At 38.0% G+C, this 5,808-nt stretch overlaps 1 long non-coding RNA gene across 1 annotated transcript; it reads right to left on the bottom strand.

Annotated features, from left to right (window-relative positions):
• Positions 1-1,749: 1,749 nt before the first annotated feature.
• LOC116070358 lies at positions 1,750-5,794 on the bottom strand. The gene is made up of 2 exons (XR_004110364.1): positions 5,588-5,794; positions 1,750-2,117 (listed from the first exon to the last, which is right to left on the bottom strand). It is a non-coding gene; the product is annotated as an uncharacterized LOC116070358 (long non-coding RNA).
• Between the last annotated feature and the right edge of the window lie 14 nt (positions 5,795-5,808).

Below are 5,808 nucleotides of genomic sequence, written 5' to 3'. Positions count from 1 at the left end.
GAAGGATTGAGTTGGAAACAGATCTTTTACTTGCTTAGTTAGAGTCACACCAAGGTATTTTATATTATTTGTGACTAGTGTGAAGGTTGTTGTTCCCCTAATTTTTTTTCTCAGCCTGTTTATTCTTTTCTAACTTAAATTTTAACTCACACAAATAAAATGAGTTTGTCTTGGACTTAGGACAACTTTTCAATAATTTGTGGAGCCCTAGACATGCTTCTATAATTTTGTACATACTATTTAGGCAAAACCATGCTCCCTGTCTTGGTTATTATAAAATTAAAACAATGATCAACTCTGAAAAATGTGTAGGGTGCTCTCTGTCCTGCAATATCACTCAGTCAAATATTCAGTTCTTTATGTAAAAGTGAACAAGTTTCATATACACATCACTGTCTGAAAATTTATCTCATCTTTAATAAGTAGTAAAATGACATGCATACTAAAGGATTGTTTTAAAAACACTTTTGTGATTCTTATATTTATTTTGCATATTTACACATTTTATTAATTTTCTGTTGCTATGATAATATACCATGACTGATGAGAATTTTTGCTGAGTATAGAGGGAACATCCATAATGCGAGGCAAGGCAGCAAGCAGCAGGAGAAGGAAGCTGAGGGATCACATGTCCAACTACAAACAGGAAGCAGAGAGAACTCACAGGAAGTAGAATAAGGCCAAGGATTCTCAATGCTCAACTCCTTGATATATTTTCTCCAGCCAATTGAGGACCAAGTTGGTATTCAAATCTCAACCTCTGAGAGATATTTCTCATGAAAACTGCTTCACTGAAAAACCTTGGTCATAGGAATTTTTCCAGAGTGAAAAGAATTGGGGAACAGCAAAATGTAAGAGATGTCTGATTTAGATTAGGATTTGACATTTTTCTAGAATATAAGTACTCACAGGGCTTACTTTCTTTGTGGGAACACTCAATATTGCTATTGGGTTTGTGAGAATCTCACCATGACAGTAACATTGTTGTTCCAAATTGTTGCTGCTCATTCTGGTACATTCTGCCCCAATGAGTTCAAGTTTAGCCCAGTGACCAAATAGAGGCCCAATAGAGGCTCCTTTTAAGCCTGAACCTAGGAGAGACTAAATATAAAACAAGACCCAAATTAAACCACATTAGATAGATATGTAATGCAAACTAAAGATATTGTATGACATTAATAATTTTGGGTTAATTGTTACTGCTGCAAAATCTAGAACAAGCTAATTGAAATTTCTTTCTTTCTTTTTTTCTTTCTTTCTTTCTTTTTTTCTCACAGATAGTTAAAATACTAAGAAGAGTCACAAGGTTGCAAGTCAACATTTATTTTCCTCCTGCCTTGTCTCTTTGTCTATAATTTTTTTCATCAATGACTCTAGAGTAAAAACAATTGTTTAAGTGTGATAATTCCTGGGTATCTCTTAACAGTATTTGATGTGGGGTTCCCTATCCAGATATCATAAACAAATCATAGAAATGTGACCAGAAATTTCTGGTTCAGTGCTGTCACTGCACATAACCCCATAAACTCAAGCCCAGAAACACATTGCTTTGTCCAGGTTTTTGCAGCCAAGGCGTGACAAAATGAACTACAGAGTTAATACTAAGGGGCAGTTTCCATTCCAGACTTCAACCTCTTCAAGGAATTTCAGTAGGCTACAATGAGCTCTGACACAATATTTTTGTCTTTGAAACACTTGGAAAATGACTCATGTATATAACAGACACCACAGGAAAATAGACATGAAACATTTGGGGAACAAAATTATAACTTCTTAGTCTGTTTCCAAGAACTGAGAGGAGACACTGAAAGGAAGGCAAACAGAACTGGCTATCTAGCCTCATTGGATCAAAGAGTAAATGCTCATCAGGACAAATAAACTATGTGGAGCCCATGAGCACATGAACTCCCAAATCAAAGTTATTTCATGACCACAGACTAAGGGATGGAGAAACAGTACGAAACCATAGGCAAAATGTCTCTGGCTTTCTTCACATTGAGCCTTCTTCTCCTGGTTTTCAGAAAAAGTAAATGGGTATCACCACTCTTTGCTTCCACTCCGTTCACTCCTTCCTTCTCCATGCAGCGATGCAGCTGTCCTTGTGTCTTTCTTCTCTTCTAAAAAATAAAAACAAGGATGCCTATAGATATATGGGAAATCTATGGTCATGACTTATTAACTCAGGAAGGGAGAGAGTCCTGGTTCGTCCAGGATCCTTTGGCCTTGACTTTAAGTATCTCATACAGAGGTCAAAGGATTCATTTGCAGGAATTACTAAATCATTAACCTTTGATGCCTTTCAAGAATCCAGGCTGCATGCTTGTTTCCCCCATCTATGAACTGTGGGGATGCTTGTTCAACATGTACAGATGGCACAGGGCTTACTTTTTATGCTCAAATAGACAATCTACCTCATTGAAATTTACTATAAGGTAATATCAGGCAGGTATGAATAGTTTTAACTTACAGAAAGCTTAAACTGGATAGTCATTAGTATTTTTAATATTAAAAGGGTGTGTCTTAGAGTTTCACTGCCTTGAACAGAACCGTGGCCAAGGAAACTCTTGTAAGCACAACATTTAATTGGAGCTGGCGTACAAGTTTAGAGAGAGGCTCAGTCCAGTGTCATCAAGGTGGGAGCTTGGCAGTTTCCAGGGAGGCACGGTATAGGAGGAGCTGAGAGTCCTACATCTTTATCCTAAGGTAAGAGGAGAAGATGCTCCCATGTGGTTAGAAGGAGGGTCTCCTTGCCCACCCTACAGTGACGTACTTTCTCCAACAAGACCACACATCCCAATGGTGCCACTCCCTGGGCCAAGTTTATTCAAACTACCACATAATTTAATAACACCTAACCTTGCCATTTCACTCCAGTCTGATTTTTTTGTTTGCTTGTTTGTTTTTTCTTTTTTTTTCAAGACAGGGTTTTTCTGTATAGCCCTGGCTATCCTGGAACTCACTCTGTAGACCAGGCTAAACTTGAACTCAGAAATCCACCTGCCTCTGCCTCCCAAGTGCTGGGTTTAAAGGCATGCACCACCACCAGTCTGATAATGACCCAACTTGCTGATGATAACAACTAGATCTTTTGCATTCTGAGTCCCTCTCATTTCCATGGTATAGTCTATCTGATTTCTATACACCTTGTTTTGAGAGGCTACAACAAACATATCATGTGTATAAACTCTTACTGTCATTGTACTTGCAGTCTCTCTATCTGAAGCAACAAAAGAATCTACTCTGCTATTCGTTGTTTACTTTCATAGAACACTTATATTTCTGCAACATTTCCATTAGACTTGGAAACTCATTTCATAAGCACTCAGAATACCCTTGCTTTCTAATGTACACCTAGAACATACATTTGTCTTTTGATGATGTCATTCCAGCCATGACGGCCTTCTAATGAACCATCAATTCAGACATCATATATATCTGTCCTAACATACAGCTTCATTTTTTCTTTTTTCTACATTTCACCAATACTGTCTGCTTTCTTAAATCTTTTCTCATGCATTAACTGCTGTACATTATTCTCTTTGGCAGTAAAGTATCCTCTATCAATCTCTCTTTTTCCTTTGGGCCTCAATTTCCTGTAGATATCTCAGCCAAGTGTTTCAAATAATAGAAACTCACAGCACATGCACACATGTTTGTTTAATAACATAGAGATATAAGTCTTGCCCAAACATGTTCCCAAAGTAGCCAAGAAAATGTTCTATGTGATTCTGACTATTCTTTAAAATTGTCACCATGTTCTTCATATTTAAACTATAAACATATCCCTACTCAGGAACCATTGTGGGAAAAGATTAGATAAGGGTACGGATAGGCATGAGAAGGGAATACAGAGAAGGTAGGAATTAATAGTGTTGAGCAAGGGCACACGAACCCAGCACAATCCAATGAAAGAGATACTCATCATGAGTAAACCTCTGAGAAAGATGGGAAAATATTTAAAGTGTTGTTGATCCCAAGAAAAGAGAGATGAAAGAAGGGATGTAATAGCTAAGCAGAAGAAAACTGTGACAGGCAGTAAACAGCTTTTAGTGGCTTTTGTGTTCTCTAGGAAATCTGAGCAATACCCAGAAATCAATCTTGAGAGAAACTCAATGTTCCAGGCCACTAACTAGGGATTCCAGGGCTTTAATGTAGCTGTTATTCCTCACATCCTAGACCAGAAAATACACAGACACACAGACACAGAACAGACACAGACACACACAAACACACACACACACACACACACACACACACGAGAGAAAGAAAGAGAAAGAGAGAAGGAGAGAGAGAGAGAGAGAGAGAGAGAGAGAGAGAGAGAGAGAGAGAGAGAGAGAGAGAGAGAGAGAGAGCTCTCCAGTTCACCAGGCATAAAATACCTGACAGCTCTCAGGGGCTTACCATATCAACAGGCATAGAAACCCAGCTTGTCAGATAACATCATTATCCTTGGCCTGGTAGGCACTTTATCTGGCCCCATGCTGTTTCATGGGGAGTCCAGATAATGTACTCTTCCACCAAGCTTTGCTGAAAACAATGTTTTTGATCTACAAATATCATTGAGTGCCATGCACATATCCATAGTAGATTATTTCAAAATTCAACTCTTTGAGCAGCAAAAAATGACAGTTGACAAAGTCTATCTTGCACTAAAGTATGCTATTTTGTATGTGAAAAAAAATTTCAACAAGAATGGCCATCTATTTCATGTTCATGTAGCTGACGCTGTGATGAACACCTTTATATTTAAAGAAAAAGTATCAGATAATAATTGTTTAAAATACTAAAGTTTATGTCTTCATTTTCATTTTAATATTCATAAACACAATGTGAATATAGGAGTATATTTTAATATTCATGTTGTACTTTAATATTAGATATCCAAAGTAATTTCTAAAAATACAAAATTGGAAGACTCTTACTTCCTAATTTCAAAATATAATACCACAGCAACTAAGGTAGTATGATATTGGCATAAAGTTAGATACGTGGATTGGTGAAAATTCCAGGGCTTTACTTAATTCAAGCAGTTCCTGATATAAAGAAATGTCAAGTTGTATGAAAAGGAATCTACACAGAGGGGCTGATGAACTGAGGACTTTTCTTAACACCAACATGCAAGAATATCTCTTCTGTTGCTCTTCTCGTCTGACCCACATGCATATCCTCCTAGTCCTCTCCCCATATGTTCACAGTTATCCAGTTACAGCATACGCTTAAAATCAAGGGCCTAGTAGGGGACCTTGAATGATCTCTGAAATTTGGATATTGTTGCTTTTAACCTAGACATGTCCTGTCAAAATTGGCAAGCTATCTGTCTCTACATCCCACTAGCCTCTCAAAGTAGAAAACAATCCACAGAACCATAAGAAAGAAAGGTGGGGCAGAGGCAGCCGGCCCTGATCCACAGCATGGGAAACTCTGCACAGCCAATTCTGCCAGGCAACCTGCTCTGGAAATGAACGTCTTCAGCTTTGCTCAGAGCCTGATTCTTCTACCTGGGAGTGGTTAATGAGTAAGTGGTGGTTTTATTGTTTGCTTCCCTTTACTTTTTCCATGGGGCTCTGGCTTTGCCCTTGAGACTCACCTTCTTTTCTCTCTTTGTTATTGATGCTAATACAGTCACAAGACTCTTCATTTGAGGGACCTTCTCAGTTCTTTCTTGCTTGTAAGAAGCTGGAAGTCTAACAGAAATGTAGGATCTTCGAAAGGTCCTGTTTTCAGTCATGTGGTACCTTTGCTTGCTTATCTCCTTTAAAGATGTCTTAGGAGCCCGCTAGATGGCTTTTTTTTTTTTGATATTTTCTT

The sequence above is a fragment of the Mastomys coucha genome, unplaced genomic scaffold (genome assembly GCF_008632895.1).
Source record: "Mastomys coucha isolate ucsf_1 unplaced genomic scaffold, UCSF_Mcou_1 pScaffold1, whole genome shotgun sequence".
Taxonomy (NCBI): Eukaryota; Metazoa; Chordata; class Mammalia; order Rodentia; family Muridae; genus Mastomys; species Mastomys coucha.
Note: the sequence above shows the minus strand (reverse complement) of the source record. Positions and strands in the feature narration are given on the sequence as shown.